Raw genomic sequence first — 16,770 nt, forward strand, 5'->3', positions numbered from 1 at the left:
TAAATAATTATTATTATTAATAATAAAAAAAGGAAAAAAATTATAGTTTTTGACTGAAACTGAGAAGTTACCAAATTGAAATTGTCACGACTTTAGTCCACTTAACTAGTAATAGGTCTTTTCTCGTTTCGTAGTACACAAATGTGTGTGTGTGTGTATGTGTGTGTTCAATATTACCGAAAATATATGTATGTGGAGAACGTGTAGTCGTCAGCATTGTGGTGAAACATACCGTGCCGCTGTCTTTTATATCAAATACAGTTACAAAGGTTACATAATCTTCGGTAAGAGCAGAAAAAGTGCTGCAAGTGACAACGGAGTTACATGTAAAGCTGCTTACAACAGCTTTATAGCTTTATTTTGCGTTAAGTGAATTTGTAAGTTAAGGGTCTCGTTGCTGCAATAAAAGCCAATCAATCCATTTCTTGAATTCTTTCGTGCATTTTACTTTGAATCGATGATGAAACATCTATGGATTTAAAGCCTTGAGATTGGAATTCAATTTGATTTATAAAATAACATTGAATTTCATTGCAATCCTGTCGAATTTATACTTATTTTAATCAAATTGTAACTTATGCATAATATGCACATACATGCACGTAGTTATCAAAAAATCAAAGTCCAAGTCGAAGTTGCTGAACTCGGTGAAATTGAGATGGTATTGTATGTTGTGGCGAAATCGAATAGACCACCGCCTATCTAAATAATGTTGGAATCGTTGAATCTCGTTGCTTATATCTTGTAGCTCTTATAGTAAAATTTCTTGTCTACTTATTGTTGTTGTAATGTGATGATCATTGAATCTCAAAAATTGCTATATAATTAACACCGGACTAATCATTGCCTATCTAAATGATGCTAAAATCAATAAGTCCCAGGGATTTATTTTATTTTCTTACATATACCTTAGACCAATGCAATCTATGCTACGAAAAATGTGTAAACTCGTTAGGTAAATCTCACTTACCCATCTAATGTAATAAAAATGAAACTTCCTTACGTAGCATAGTGGGCTGAATGTAATAAAATGTATGCTAAAATTTTTCCGAAAATGTGTGTAACATACTTTTGATGTGAACCACATTACTCGTAAGTAGAGTTCAAATTCTTTAAAAATTTTTAAATTTTATTGTGCCTAAGATAGGTGGCATATATTCAGCTTTAATTGATATGTAATGAGTTATGATAAGCCGGATTTATTATGTATAAATATCGATAGAATGACGTAACGATCATATTGCTTAGATCTGATTATAATCAGTTGGGGATGTCGAGAGAGAAGAAGATGTCATAAACCTATACATTTTTAATCAGACTTTTAATAATTAAGCTGATGTCTGCCGCTCTATCTGTTCACGGCAGCTTCGGCAGCAATCAATCATTTTCCCGCAACTTTTGAATAGCACACTAAGTCATAGAAGTCTTCCTGTCGCTACTGTCCGATTAGATTCGGAATTAGGAAAAATAAGAGCATATTTAACTTATAGAATTAATAGATAGCAAGTAAAAATTTTATACTTGGCCACGGTCGGCCATGAAACGGCCACGACCACTTTGGTTAATAGATTTACTCAGATAGGTTAATATTTTTTCATATAATGACCATTCATACAGTAATATGTTTTATGGAAAGCGCTCAAAAAAGTGCTCCTATGTGAACCATTATCAATAAAGTTGGTGCTTGAAGCCGAACCTTGAATGTCGGTATACAAAATTTCATCAAAATATCTCGAAAAATTGTGACCTGTGGATTGAACAGAAGCATTGAATGGACAGACATTAGACAAGCAGACACATAGATGCGGCACTTGCGGTACAAGGCTATATTAGGTTTACGCCCAGAGAAAGAAGAAGTTGAGATATGCGCATCGAGCCGTCTAACTGACTACTTGTCAATTTACCAAGTTTCATCAAAATATCTGAAAATTGCGAACTATACCTCTATAAAGACAAGAGTGCAAGGCAGACAGGTGAGAAGATAAACTTAGATCAATCCAGAAAAGGTGGATCCATCTCAGTGTATATATATCGGCACAAACTTAACGTACCATTATGTCTCAAGGTATAGTTAATAAATTAATTTTCCCCTTTAAGTGAAATATGCACGAAACCCGTGAAATAAATAAAATATCGAGTGAGTGAATCTTTCATTATGAAAATTATTTCATTATCAATGAAATAATTTTGCCTTTTCTAAATGTCTATCTTAAATACGAAATCGATAACAAAATTTGACAAAGATATTTGCAGTTTCTATAACGCGATTGCGTTAACTAAAAAATATATGCGAGCTAAGTTTCCTACTACTGTGCGAATCTCAATCATTGTTGACAAGATTTATATAAAGTGCTGTTCATTTCATTTTAAATATCGACTATTCATCATAACAATTAAAGCTTTAAAAAGGATCGAATAAATATTGAAAATTAAAAAATAAATATCCTTAGCCAGGAGCATAAAAATTTCCTTTTATTCGGCCTTTTTCTAGATCAACTTTTACGAAAGAGATATGATGAGAAATATTGCGATCTAATTGTAGATCGATGTCGGATACTAGTTTATTATAGTGCATTGATTTCCTCTAAGCGCATTTTTAGTTTTTTCATATAACACCTATGAGCTATGCACACTTTCAACGTGAATTTCTAAGAATGGGCAAAGGGTAGCAGTTCGTTTAGAAATTGAAGAATCCTGTCTTTGAGATCGTTTATCCTGCACGATAGAGGAGAGGAGTTCATAATAGAAAGGGAAAAATTTTGAAGATGTGACGTCCAGTTGAATAATTTATTTATATATAACTTCGCTACTTCGCAAAGACTTTTGACTTTCGTTCGGAAGAAATATTTACGCTTTTTAGTTGAAAAAGCCTTTGATACGAATGTGGGTGTGTTTAGATTAAATTAACTGCAGTATTTACGTGCATAGCACTATATCAATATGTCCCCGTCAAAGTTACAAACAACAACTAATGTATTATGTTCGCAATTTAGAAGAAAAAATTGTGCAATGAGGCCAATTAAATGTCACGTCATAATATTCATTTTAACAGCATGTGCTGCAAGTGTGTGCAATTATGCATGAGCATGATAAACTTCTTATTACGGTTGCATGATATATTATTGCTCAGAAATGACAACAAACAAAAAAAAAAAAAAAAAAACGTAAAAAAAAAAAATTGTTTTTACACACATTCAAAGACAAACAGACAGACAGACAGACTGACAGACAGACAAACAAATAGACAGGCAAACATGGGCACAAGTATTCAGCGCGTGTGTGTGTGTGTGTGTGCGCTAGTGCTTTTGTGTAATTGTGTACCTATAGAAGAGCAAAAAAAATAAAAAAATAAAAATAAAAAGTTAAAAAAAAAAAAAAGAACAAACACACACACACAAAAATGCTGCCATTGCATTGCATTGCATTACATTGCATTGCATTGTTATAATAGCAGAAGCACATATATATATATGCACAAAAGAAGGGAATCATTTGAAGAAGAAAAAATCTATTGTAGAAAAACATGACAAATATTCGTAAGGCCGACCGTTAATCATGAATATGAACGAAAGAGTAGTTCCTGCTGTTTGTTTTTCACTTTCACACAATTTCAATTTCACAAACACATAACATATCTAGAATGGCGTTATGGTGTTTTTTTTTTTTTTTTTTTTTTTTTTTTTTTTTTTTTATTACACCATTTTTCCGTAGATTGCCTCTTCAAGAGAATGTTTAACTTGCAGTGCCTTAGCTTGCCATGAATCATTTGGATCTCATAGCTTAACATAAACATAAATTTTAGATGTTTTGATTTGCATCGGAGCTGCATATATGTATTTGTGGTAGAGAGAAGTGCATCAACATCGTAAATGTAGCAAGAATTTTAATTTGGCGCCACAAACTATAATGCACGAGAATGCACATATACACGTATACACGTTCCGCTAATAGCTAAGCATGGGTGAGCTCAGTTTCCTATACTATATTCACTTTGATCTGATTTATTTGCGGAATTTTTCGAATTTTTTTTCTTTATATCCATCCTATCATTAGTTATGATTACCGAATATATGAACTTTGCTTTGGATACATGCAACACCTAAAAAGTGCTTGAGCCTTATACGGTACCGATCGATTCAGAGAATAATTCCAAATTGAAATGTCTTTGTATAAAAATATAATGTAACATTCAGAATTGCGCCACAGAGGCCGTTGATTAATAGCGGTAAGATATTTTAAATTGGCGTGAAACACCTCGACCGGATGGGGGAATTTTTTTTTGAAGGATTGAGGTACACTCATTTTGTTTGTTTTCATAATGGACGTAACACTCTAAAGGACGCTTCACACACTCCACAAAGTATACATACTCTTGCTCAGTGTGAAATTCTCAATTGATTAAGCCATGTCTGTCCGTCTGTGTGGTATGTCTTGTAAACAGTTTCTTGGTGGCAAATGTGAAGATATCAACTTCAAATTTTACAGAATTAGTGGAAACTTTTTTTTGCAGATTGGTGTTGGTGAATGAGTTAAATTGATCGGAGCGCAAGACCGTCGTGAAGCATAAAGTGAACGCAACTCCGTTTGTTCAAACAAAAGTTTACTGGTTTTTCCTCATTACTCGTAAATTATTGAGAGATAGAAGGCTGAAATTTTTTCCATTTACTTTACCGACTATTTATCGGCAAATATGGAAATTATGGGCCGCGCCCATACATAGTTAAAAGTGATTAAAATTTTTCTTTTTTCCATTTTTTGACTTTTTATGCTTATTGATCATAAGGTAAACAAGACAGAATATTTAAAACTGTTTGTTGTAGGTACCTCGCATGACGATATGTTATCTGCCTGATTAATTCTAAAATTAATACGGAAGACCTCACGATCTGGTGGATTAACCTTTTCTTCATCATACCAATGATATGGGTATCAAATGAAAGGGCTAGAAGAGTGGAAGACGACAAAATAAATTATGGGGCGGTGGTTTTTGTTATAATACCGTTCAGATGGGTATCACCTAAATGGACTTGGAGAGTAGAATAGCGTCAAGCCAAATGTGTTAATTTTAAATTGATTATGGTGAACGTCACGACATAGTAGATAAATTTTTACTTTAAAATGCCGCCCATATGGCTATCAAATAAAAGGATTTGGTGAGCAGAATACGAAAAGCGGAGATTGTTAACTTTAAATGAGTTATGGTGGACGTTACGAATTCACGTTGATGAATGATGAACGAAATGAAAGATGAAAGTTAATTTGTATCCCATTCAATTTTATATGACAATAATGCCCCACCATTTAAATCGTATGCCCCAGCGGGCTATAAATTTCTTATTTGTTATTGCATTATGACGAAAATTCATCCAAAATATGTAGATAAGAGTTTTCATGTGAAAAGACAAGATCTTCCCAGTAAATGATGGCAAGGTCTACGACACTTTAAGCTGCTGGTTAATGCAAAAGTCAAGATCGTCCTGAAAGCCTATCAAGTTTATATCGAAAATCAAATCCCGTAAAGTAGAGTACAGTTACTAAAAAACAGTTATTACTTACTGTCACATTGCAAAACAACATAATTTGAAGTATGTAAATGTACGATCAAAGATTTGTGTATGAAGAGAGCGTACCTCGAATCGACCTCGAATTATAGCTTATCGCCAAGTCGGCAAGTAAAATTTTAAGTGTGTGTGTGTGTGTGTGTGTGTTTTTTTTTAAATGGAAGGATCGCATACAACTATTGCTTATACTACCGAGTACTACCATAAACGCTATTTGAATCTCACGATCAAGAAGACTATGGGAAATGTCAGTCGGCAAAATCTTTAATAAGGACAGGGAGAATGTTGTTCTTTATACGTGTGCAAGTTCAAGAAAGTCGGGGAAGAAGAGCAGAATATAGCTACATGCTGTAAGTGAGTATTATGCCTAGGCTGATCAAATGTTCGCTATAGCTGGGGTCACATGCCAATTTTCATTGATATATGGTCCACCGGATTCGACATTGAACTGGGACATGTAGGACGATTTGCTAGTCGTAAATTAATTTATTGCGAGTAATTACTAAAAAAAAGAAAACAAATTCCGTTCCTTCCTTCTTTTTTCCTTTTTTTTGATCGGAGCATAGCTTCGGGCCATTCTAGTGATTTAGAATTTTAATCTTATACTTTTAGCATTTAATCTATTTAATGAGCAAAACAATTCATATTGTGCTTCGATTTTGGTTGCAATCACTAAATATTTCCACAGCTTGAGTTAAATGGATTTGTTAGTCAAATGTCGATCTATTGTTTAGTTTATCAAATCAAGTCTTTAGGGGATATTTTCAAAATTTCTCCTCATTCGCGAGCACAATGTGCAAATTAGTTGCTGTGCAAGAAATTGAAAGCAATTTACCAATATTATTATGAATGTTTTGCAAACGCGAAGCTATTGAAAATTGAGAAAAACAATAGCAACAACAACAAAAAAAACTATTTTACAAGTATTTAAATGTTTTGATTGTATTCTATACACAGCATTACTTACTTTTAAATAAATTTACTAAGAATTTTTCTTTCTTTCTTTAATTCTTTGTGCAGATACTTTTGTATGTGTATGTTTGTGTGTTTGTGTATGTTTGTGTGTTTGTGTGCGTGTGTGTGTGTGTGTGCATATATATATAATATGTATGAGTGTTTGTTTTTCAGTGTAAAATAAACAAAGTAAACAAAAGCAACAATATTTCTTCTATTTACCCATTTTGCTGCTTGCAACTTGAAGTAAACAACACCAAATTCGACTTCAACAGGAACATTAACAACACCAACAATAATAACTAAACAACAAGAAAAACAAAAACAATAATAATAATAATAATAACAACAACAGCAACAACAATAATGATAAAATTAACTGACATCAGTACCTACATCAGACACAATTAAGAAAGTGGACGTTGTATATGAAACTTATACCCGCTGTCCGTCTATTTATTTGGTTTGTATCTTGTAAAGCAATCGACCAAATAGCCAGCTTTGGTGGTGGCCTTAACGCCCCAAGCGCCAATTCGGTCGACAACAAACTAGCAACCAGCCAACAAAGGCAACAAAAACAACAAATGCAAATAAGCTTATGCGCGCACCCATTATAAACAAAATAAACACTACAACGAACATTCTTCGGCGTTCTGTAGTCATTTTGACTGTCAGTCGTAGCGTTTAGAGTCTTTGGTTACAATGTTTATATATATAATGTATATATATATATATATACATATATATATATATGTATATATGTGTATGAGGATATGGCGGCCTGCAAGGAGGAAAAAGAGTTTTACAAAGTGTTAACATGCGCTAAAACTGACAATAATACCACAAGCAACGACACAACAGTAGTTGTTTGTTAAAAATACACTCTGAACACACTTTATTGGAGACTAAGAAATATAGTACAGCAGACGTAACATACGAACACAGGTAACATATATATATATATATATATATATATATATATACACATAATGTTAACGTTAACGTTATATATAACGCAGTCGATACCCTTTAAGAATATCGTTGTGTCGTTTACAATTCGTTTCCCTTTGCTTTCCTGCATTCGTTTTGGTTTTGTCGTTTCGTCGTTTCGTGCATATTTGATACGGACCTCTCGGTGTCGGTGGCAATTGAAGATCAACAACATTCATCCATGGATATATATGCGAACACATTCGTACATAAGTATACACTTTACTGCATCTGGAAAGGTGGTAGAGGACTTTTAATTTATTTCTTGATGCCATTTAGTAACACTATTTACGTGGACAAATGACATAAACGTCTGTACACCGTACGTATACGTTTACATCATCTGCACGCGCGCACATATGAATGCATGTCGACGCACATTCGTACATACATACGTGCCCAGGTATTTGACACATTGCACTTAAGGGCTATTCAAAGGATAAATAAATTGAAAAAATAACGAAAAAAAAAAAAAACACATACACACACACACACACACACACACACACACAAAAGAAAAACAAACAAAAAAAGATGACTAGTAAGAAAGTTTTGCTAATCTGAGTTAGAGGTATATGTTGGTTATCAACCGTCCGGGCATGATTTATACATGAAACTCTAATAAGGCTTTGACTTAATGATTTTCAGAGAGTTTTCATAAATGAGCCACATTTTCATTTTCATTATTATTTCATTTGATTTGATTTGATTTCATTTCCTTTTTTAAAGGTTATGTCGTCAAGTTTGCTCTGTTTTCGCTTCACGTTTCAATTTGCCGAAGCCTAGCAAGCAACAATTGAAAATTCCTCGTTTTACGAATGCCGCAAATTGAAAGTGGAGTGAAATTGTTTTAGGTTTTTTTTTCTGTTAGATCTCTTCTCATACAGGGCTTTATAAGGCATAAAAGCTATATTTTTTTTAGTAATTTATTAAAACTCTGGATTAACACTGGATTGCACTAGACATAGGGTATTTAATAATCGACCTTATCCGAAGTTTTAAATTAATTTTCGGTTTCTTTTATCGCTAACATCAAGTTATAATCGTTTATATTCCTCTTCACTAATAGAATAGTGTGACCCTAAATGAGAATGTCAACAATGATCCGAATCGATCGGTTACGAATCTTTCTTACGAACTAAATCTTTTTACAAACAGTTTTTGATGTATTTTTGGTGCGACCTTAAAAATTTGGACGTTTCGGACATGAAGATGCCATAGTGGATCGCGGGCAACGATAACAATAGAGTTATTTTAAAAATTCTTCCTATAACGGGCCTGCTTTCCATTAAGAAGCAGATCTCCAATTTCCATTAGAAAATCGAACTTGGAGAAAGTGAACGATAGATAGATAGATAGATGAGCAAACGAACAAATTTAAATCGATTACACAGCACCTGATATGTAACTAACTAAGAAACTTGTATTAATCTTAAGAAGAAATTTTCGATACTCAACTGAACTGAAATTAGTAAATATGTAAAGTATAAAAAGTGCGTCATTAATAAGTTCGCCGATTGGGAATACTTTTGTTTGCTGTAAACTTCTATGGTAGATAGAGGGATGACCTTGATAATTACTTGAACCGAATTTCAGATTTTATTCAAGACATATAAAGTTATTTTGCTATTTTGTGTGTGCGCGGCACTGCAACTGTGCGCGCAGTAGACAACAACGAACGAACGGATAGACAGACATATGAACATGGATTCCGTACTTTCTGTGATTTCTGTGATCAAGCAGGCGAAAATGTTTTGCAAGACCTTTTCACACTTTGTACAATTTGTAAAAACATTTGACGAAAGTAAAGCTAAATTTTAGAGTGAATATTGGAGTAGAATGGAGTAGAAATCAATTTGAAAGAATTCATTCAAAATATCTGGCGAACCCTGTTTCAGAAATATATATGTAAAACAGAACTGCCTCCCAGGATATAATATGTTTAGAGCTAATTTTTGCAATTGATCGCATCACAGGCGCAGTGGCGAAGAAAATTAAAAAAAAACTGGTTCTCTAACAGATTTGTGGCTCTCATACATCATCGAAACATATGGGTTGGAAAAGAGTCAAATTTATCTATCACATGGGGCGCACAGCATTTGGATCTATCGAGTTAACGCGAGCAATCGTTAAACTCTGAACTCTTGAAAACGATCATCTGTCAAATGTCTTCCGAACTATTGCCTGCGATGGGTAGACAAGTCATTGAAAGTTACCTCAAAAGGATCCAAGTCCACAAGATGAGTTCGATTATTGTAGTGAAGTACATCGATTAAGAGTGCGCCACATGAAACGTTATTCAGTAAGTTGGTGGAGGGCATCTCAATAACCGTTTTTTTTTAAGTTCAAAAATTACGTCGGCATTGCAGGGGTCTTAAACCGAGCAATTTTATTCGAACCAACATATGTTCCTGTTTTAGCCGTACTAAGCTATCATTAAGCCTTATCTTTATATATCGGTAATCAAATTGTCTTTAATTGGGCAAAGCACAAATTTGGCCCTACTCATCGAATATTCATTAAGCGAATTGAAATAGAATTTGTGGTTAAACAAAACATCCGAGTCCGCATTCTCCATTCTCCAATCGAAATAAATCAATAAAATATTTAGTTGAGAACGAGTTTCTCTTTGAAAACAAGAGTTTTATAAATTTTCGTTGATTTAATAGTAAGTGAAATTGAACCACGTGAACACCACCACATTACTAGATTATTTAAACGAGCTTGAGAGAGACATGCCCGAAGTTCCGAATAGTTTGACTTTATCAGCGTAAATTAAAATGTGAGAAAAATTCAATTGCTGAAGAGAGATGATTAATGTAAAAAATGACAGGGATAGATGCTAAGTGAGTTTCTTGTGGAGGTCGTGAAGTAGCGAGAATTTCATTTGATAGAAATGAGTAGAAATACACTTTGGAGCGATTCTACAGTCAAAGAAGGATGACCATCGAATAAAATTAAAAGTTAAATTGTAGCAATGGAACGCCTTCAGAGATGGCCTTGAAAGCATGGCAAGTGAATTGCGGAAGATTAGTGATAGTCTATCCTTTAAAAATGAGATGCGGGCAATAATTGACTTAATAGCAAAGTTTATTCGCGACCTTATAATGGGCTTAAGTAATCTGTTGGATACACTAAGCAATACCTCTACATTTTTCAATAAGATATCCGTTATCACTTTTATAAAATGGCAGAAGAAAAACTATATATATATATATGTTACGGCGTTTGCCCTCTTTATGCGGGGCATGTCCGTGTACGCGAAGTTAATGTTACGACCATGTTGGGTAGAGGAGAAGGGGTTTTTTTTTCCTTTTTGATATGATCAACCGTTGAGATACCGTTGAGAACCGTGTCCGATACGTGATGGAATGATTTCAGATAGAGAAGGTGCTATTTTTTTCATAGGGCCGTGTATGAGCACGATGACAATCAAGACGAATTCAGCTGTAGGAGGAGGTCTTCTTTTTTCTTCACTTTGTTTTTTTTTTTTTTTTTATGTATCCAACCAACCACTTACGCTGTGCTGCCCATACGAGTAAAGACGATGCAAGTTGGAAAACATTTAAAAAGGAATAGCGAGGATTTTTTTTTAAGTTTCGAATACATACTGAGATAGGGGCTATATATGAGCGAAGACATCGATGGTCGGGAAGAAGTTAAGCAGAGAAGATGTGAAGTTTTGTTTTGTTTTCTCTTTATATGACCAGTGACTATGAGTATTGTTCTAATATGTGTGAATGTGGTTAGATGTAGAAAGGATTTAGCATTTCTTGGCATTTCTTCTTCGTTTTCTTTCTTATTCTTTGCGAAGACTGTGACAAATAAGAAATGGTTTACACAATTGGAAAGATGTTTTCATGTGAATGCCTAATGCGGTACAAGAAGTGAATAAAATTTGGGAATTAAAATGGTCTCCGTATTTAAAATCGGTTCCCCTTTTTTTTCCTTTCTCGTAAGCGGATACAAGTAAACGTTGATATTAATCTGTTACGGTGGTAAAAGTTAACACATATTTACATACGCATATTTGTATAATTCGTAGGAATGCCGAAGCACTTTCGAAATTTTCGATTATTGAATACGTAGTAATATCAGGCGACGTACATATTATATATTGAAAAATATCAATTCATACGCTACATTTTAATCTTCAGAATTTTTGTTGCTTTTGTTGTTGTGCTTTTTTTATTCATTTAACATAAGTTTAAAATGAACCGTAAATGATACGGAATTTTATGTCTTTTAATTAATAGATATTTATTTATGTATATTAAAAAAAAAAAAAAAAAAAAAAAAAAAAAATTGAATAAATAAATAAACAAAACCTTAGAAGTTATGTGATATAATTTTCAAGATTATTGAATAAGAATTAAAAACAAAAGCAAAACAAAAAAAAAAAGATTTTGTGAAAAGTTGTTTTTCTTAATTATTTGCTTAGTTATGACAAGCGTTAAATGCAAATATATGTAAATATGCTGAAAACAGTTGGGCGATTATACCCCCGAACATGCATGCAGTAGCTTAAATGTTTGTTTGTTTGTTTGTTTGTTTGTTATGTTCGTTTCTTTCTTTTTTTTATTGGAATATTTATTTATTAAATCATATACATGCATATATACAGATTTTTGCTAGCGAGAGAGAGAGAAAGAGAAAGAGACAGAGAAAGAGAGAGAGAGAGAGAGAGAGAGAGAGAGAGTGAGACTGGTTATTAAATGAAATATTTTATTGGATTTGGTATTCAAAAGAATTTACTGAGTCTTAGCAAAAGTTAACTCAATGATCTTTGGCGCAAACAAATTAATAATAAAACAAGGAATAGAATTTATGTTCGTAGTGATAGCGAAATTTCGATACCCACCATTACCAGCATCTCGATAAGCAGCTCAACTAAGTTTATTAACGTCCGAATGGACCAATTACTGAAATCATTTTTGTGACGGGACTTTAGGAGGATATCTATTACAAATTTTAAATTATTTAAGTCCATATTTAGAAATTTTCCTTCGATTTTTAGCTCAAACTTATTCGTAAGCACGATTGGTATTTTAAGATAGAATCATAGTAACAAAAGGTTTCAATTTTCTATCCTCGATTCTGATATATGTCAGCGTAAAAGGGACGCACAAAAAAATGTCAAAGCTGCTTAAGAAGAGGTACATTTATGAGAGAGTCTATGCGAGATGGATGTTTCTGATATAACGGTTAATAGAATTAATGCATTTCATTTTTTGTGTGCGGGTAAAGCACACATACAAGCGAAATTGCATTCGTCTTAAACTGAAATCTTTTTACAACAACAACAACCACCGGCTGTTTTATTTGTATTTAGAAAATAAATGCATCGACCTTGGTTCGATAATCCAAGTGTGCAATAATTTGGGTTAACATATGTCTATAATTAAATTTTAATAATTACTTATACTTACTTAAAGAAAATTTAAATAATGCTATCAATAACACTTGAAGCTATAAACGTCAACTTCATATGGGCGTAACTATATGAAAGCTTTGAAATATTTTATCCCATCCCATCAACGAAGCAAAAATTAATGCCTACGAAAAATCGGTAATGATAGATACATTTTTTTTAAGGGGATTTCATCGGACGGATGTAAAGGACGGAACTATTGAATAAGATAAACAGACATTAAAGATAAATCTGATCTGCGCGTTTCCCATAGCAATTACATTAGAATCCAATATCAAAAAAAAAAAAAACAACAACACGTTGAACAAGCTGAGAAAGAAGCAAAAAAAAATCGGTTCAGATCTTTATGACAGTTGCAGTTTTCTTCCAATTGCTTCATTCAAACGCACTAATAGCCCTATTTAATATTCGCTATTAATCCTTTTGCTTCTTTCGAAGATACTCGATGAATATCGTAGCGTACACATCCCAATATTCGGACACAATACAGCGCTTTCTTAAGGACAAAAATTGATGCAAAATCTTATCTAAAATACTGTCTCTTGCTATGCTTAGGCAACATGTGGGCCTTTCAAAATCAGTTTCTTCGATGATTTTCTGGATTTCGTGTATTTTCTGGAACATCTTGTAAATTCGGGCGGGCGGTCAGAGCAAAACGTTCCTCGTCATCGATGTTTGTATAAGCCGCGTATTGAAATCAATAAATCACTCCTCTGTTATGAGGGGCAAGCTACACAATTACAATAGCAACAGCCATAAGTTGTAAACCAATGATTGGAATATCATGAAATTTTACTATGTCCGTATGCCATGCATGCTACCGGGCCATTGAATGATATAATAGCTCACAAAATTTTAGATACATACTTTTTACTCGTCATATATGAAATGATGAAACACTCGTGTATACTTGGGTCATTAAATGGCGAGCATAACAATTAATTTTAATTAGCCAATGGCTAATAGGGCGTAATTTTTATAGTCAACGAATCAATTTAATTGTGTTAAATAATTGAGTATAAACAAATCAATATTAACGCTGTGGCGACATATCCACGCCCAATAGACATGTATATATGCATACGTATATGTATATGTATATATGAATATATATATATATATATGTGTATATACAGTTTGCAATCTATCCATGGATTGATTGATTGATACACAAGTTCATTATATACAAACTCATTGCAGTAGTTATTAATTTTTATTTTTTTTTTTTTGTTTCCTTTAATTTACACAATTTAAGTTAGCTTTTAAAAGCCTATTGAAATGAAAGAATTAATTTTTATATATATATATGTGACATTTTTTTTTTTTTTTTTTTAAAGAATTTTTTCCTTTAAAATTCAACATTTTGCAGCGCAAAGAGAATACATTTTTTTTTCAATTTTCTAACATCAATAGTTTCATCCAATTAAGACACAGCAAGCAAACTGTAATGTTTAGTTAGTTTATGCAAATATTTTCATATCATCTCGAACGAAAGCCATATCTAGAGCATAATATGCGAAAGGTAGAAGGTATGTGAGGACAAATTGAAATCAAAACTAGTTCGCTTATATTTTTGTACAAACAATTTTTGATTACATTACGGCAACGGCAAATGGCCGCATGTCCGAATCAAAATGTTTTTCGTTCGTACAGCGATAAATTCACGTTATAAAGATATTTCTGTTCTGTTTCTCACCCATAAGTGATAATCAAGGTAATTCAAATGTAGAAATCTTGAAACTAATCAATGGAAAGTGACTATGAAAGACTATGTTGCGGTGTTATGCACGCGAGCGATAATAGAGAAGCGATGGAATATGTATAACATATCTCATCGTACGCTATCAAGCAAGGACTTCAATATCGTTTTCAAATTTCAATGCAGTCTGGAAATGTCTAAAAAGAATCCTTGTGGTCTCTGAAGAAGACTTGTGGTCTCTGTGTAACTTCGTCGGTTTAGAAATCTACAACAAATCGAAAATGAAGCAATAGGTTGTTAGCGAAAGTCCTTCGAAATTCACGGAGAGCATTCCGAGAGCTTAACACGTCGACTTGCACACGAAGAATTTCATTATAAGTCACAAGTTATACGTAGAGAATAATAGTAAGCCCAGGTCTCTGTAATAAGCCAAAGCGTTCTGAATTTCTGAGTTGTGAAGCCTTGGATTGCTAGAGCAGTTGGAAGTAGATCATACCTGTATGAGCAGAACTTTGCTCCATCGCTCGCACAAAGTCCGATTACGCCACAAGAATGACCGGCCGAAAGTTTTTATGACCACATCATCATAAACTTGTTGCTATCTAGATCGTTGGATCATATTTCCCTCAATTGTTACTTGATTGGGTTCCGTTTCGTCGATTCGCCTGAGCAGGGTCGAGTAGGCAAACGATCGCGACTAACTATTTAATTGCTGTGAGTTCAAATCTCAAGTATGCGAGAATTTGCCTTCGTATTAATTATGTGATCGACGAATTGAAAAATTTCATAAATTTATAATAGACATTGCCACGGATATGAACAAGTTATTCTTAAGCCATTTCTCCGTGCACTGTACTAACTTTTTCTTGCTTTGCTTTATTATACTCAAACGTACGCGATCGAGTTAGTGAATCGAAAGATTGTTTTTTTTTTCTTCGTCAAGCAAAATGGATTGCGTAAATGGAGGCGGACTCGTGTCCGTGATTTTTTCAAATCTTGGAAATTATACGTTATACCTTGTCAAAGCTATCGACAAATTATGTTATCATTATATATTGAAAAGCCAGGAAAAAAAGTAAGGTAATATCGTAAAATATTGTTATCAATGATGGGATAAACATTAATGTCGACATAGATTTAAAATTTCAAGTGAATTTCAAGTGTCATGGCCATTTGAACGTGGAATGCAACGATGATGATAATCTTCATCGGCCAATTGTGTCAATTAATAAAAAGTGTTTCGATTTTGATACCACTAACTAATAGAGATCTAAGGTATGTTCAATTTCTTAAACCAATTGAGACCAAAAAAAAAAAAAAACAAAATTTACTTCGCGAATGTGAATTTTAGCTCTTTGTAAATCGCCTAAAAGATTTCCCAACATACAATCAAAACATGGTATATGGCGACGTCTGCGATAATGTGTCTACGTTAAGATATACAATTTTCCGAATTTTTGAAAAGAAATTTTTGAATTTCTTTAGAAAGCTTCGTAAAAACTTGCAGAATGTTATATGCGAAATGTAGAGCCGCGATTGCAGGCTTCTAATTAAGCTGCACCCACTCTCAAGCCTATAAAGGAAAGGTCTTCCCGAAAGAAAGGTTTTAGTTGTTGTTTTTTTTATTTTTGTTTATTTTTTAATATTTCACAGGTATACATATATATATATATATATATATATATATATATATATATATATCTTTATATCGATTCATGTGGTGTTCTTTAATAATGAAATTGCATTACGTGAGTTTTCTCTCTGCAAGTCCAATCAATACTCTGTTAACTGGTCAACAGAGCCATGCTGGAATCTGAATTGAGAGTTCTATTCAGTAGCATAGATTGGTTGGTTGCTTTCTCTAATTCAATTTGAATTCATCTTCAGTCCCTTAAGAAAAACATTTCGAATCTATTTAGCTAGATTCGAATTTTTTTTTTTCTCTATGTCCGCTTATTCGGCTTGATAAGGGTTAAATGGAATTCAGAGAGAGAGAGAGAGAGAGAGAGAGAGAGAGAGAGAAGAGAGAGAGAGAGAAGAGCGAGAGAGAGAAGAGCGAGAGAGAGAAGAGCGAGAGAGAGAAGAGCGAGAGAGAGAAGAGCGAGAGAGAGAAGAGCGAGAGAGAGAAGAGCGAG

At 33.4% G+C, this 16,770-nt stretch overlaps 1 protein-coding gene across 2 annotated transcripts in view; it reads right to left on the reverse strand.

The window, feature by feature from the left end:
* Positions 1-16,770, reverse strand: part of LOC119644708 (GAS2-like protein pickled eggs) — a 204,100-nt gene that overhangs the window by 47,683 nt on the left and 139,647 nt on the right. The gene's annotated exons all lie outside the window — the stretch shown is intronic.

Source organism: Glossina fuscipes, unplaced genomic scaffold (assembly GCF_014805625.2).
Source record: "Glossina fuscipes isolate IAEA_lab_2018 unplaced genomic scaffold, Yale_Gfus_2 0, whole genome shotgun sequence".
NCBI classification, from domain to species: domain Eukaryota; kingdom Metazoa; phylum Arthropoda; class Insecta; order Diptera; family Glossinidae; genus Glossina; species Glossina fuscipes.